This window comes from Schistocerca gregaria, chromosome 4 (assembly GCF_023897955.1).
Source record: "Schistocerca gregaria isolate iqSchGreg1 chromosome 4, iqSchGreg1.2, whole genome shotgun sequence".
NCBI lineage: Eukaryota > Metazoa > Arthropoda > Insecta > Orthoptera > Acrididae > Schistocerca > Schistocerca gregaria.
The window spans coordinates 251,343,519-251,345,219 of NC_064923.1; positions in this window are offsets into that span (position 1 = coordinate 251,343,519).

A 1,701-nucleotide genomic window follows, 5' to 3' on the forward strand; every position below is an offset into this window, starting at 1 on the left:
GGTACTAGTACAGTGTATATCCACCTTTCGCAGCAATGCAGGCTTGCCATGCCATTTCCACCTGGCGCCTCAGTTGGACCAGCGTTCGTGCTGGACATGCAGACCGCGTGAGACGACGCTTCATCCAGTCCCAAACATGCTCAATGGGGGACAGATCCGGAGATCTTGCTGGCCAGGGTAGTTGACTTACACCTTCTAGAGCACGTTGGGTGGCACGGGATACATGCGGACGTGCATTGTCCTGTTGGAACAGCAAGTTCCCTTACCGGTCTAGGAATGGTAGAACGATGGGTTCGATGACGGTTTGGATGTACCGTGCACTATTCAGTGTCCCCTCGACGATCACCAGAGGTGTACAGCCAGTGTAGGAGATCGCTCCCCACACCATGACGCCGGGTGTTGGCCCTGTGTGCCTCGGTCGTATGCAGTCCTGATTGTGGCACTCACCTGTACGGCGCCAAACACGCATACGACCATCATTGGCACCAAGGCAGGAGCGACTCTCATCGCTGAAGACGACACGTCTCCATTCGTCTCTCCATTCACGCCTGTAGCGACACCACTGGAGGCGGGCTGCAGGATGTTGGGGCGTGAGCGGAAGACGGCCTAACGGTGTGCGGGACCGTAGCTCAACTTCCTGGAGACGGTTGCGAATGGTCCTCGCCGATACCCCAGGAGCAACAGTGTCCCTAATTTGCTGGGAAGTGGCGGTGCGGTCCCCTACGGCACTGCGTAGGATCCTACGGTCTTGGCGTGCATCCGTGCGTCGCTGCGGTCCGGTCCCAAGTCGACGGGCACGTGCACCTTCCGCCGACCACTGGCGACAACATCGATGTACTGTGGAGACCTCACGCCAGACGTGTTGAGCAATTGGGTGGTACGTCCACCCGGCCTCCCGCATACCCACTATATGCCCTCGCTCAAAGTCCGTCAACTGCACATACGGTTCACGTCCACGCTGTCGCGGCATGCTACCAGTGTTAAAGACTGCGATGGAGCTCCGTATGCCACGGCAAACTGGCTGACACTGACGGCGGCGGTGCACAAATGCTGCGCATCTAGCGCCATTCGACGGCCAACACCGCGGTTCCTGGTGTGTCCGCTGAGCCGTGTGTGTGATAATTGCTGGTACAGCCCTCTCGCAGTGTCCGGAGCAAGTATGGTGAGTCTGACACACTGGTGTCAATGTGTTCTTTTTTCCATTTCCAGGAGTGTATATAAAGCACTATTTTATTGGACGATCATTCATAGTCCGTTGAAATATTTATCATCGCACATGGATGATTCAATGTGGCGAGCGAATATAATAACTAATTTCAGAGACTTCTAGACAAACCGCTGCATCATCGTAACCAGGCTGATACCAGACGCCGCCAAGAAGACCAGCAGTGGAAATATTCTGATTGGGTTGAGTGTAGACAGGTTTAATAATCTTAGGTTAAGATACACATACGTGTGCCTGCTCAAGACGCAACTGACAGACATCACTCAGAAGATTTATGTTGTTAGGTGTTTTATCTCGTTAGTGACTCTTCTAACAGGATTTCCACAGTTTATATTTCTCATGAAATTAATAAATGGCCGTTGCTTTACAACGATTGTAAACTGTCAGAAATTAACAATATTTTGAGAATTTTAAAGGCAGAGTTGCCCATGGACATCATGATAAAAGTTAAGACGTGTATCAGTAGAGACGTTAGA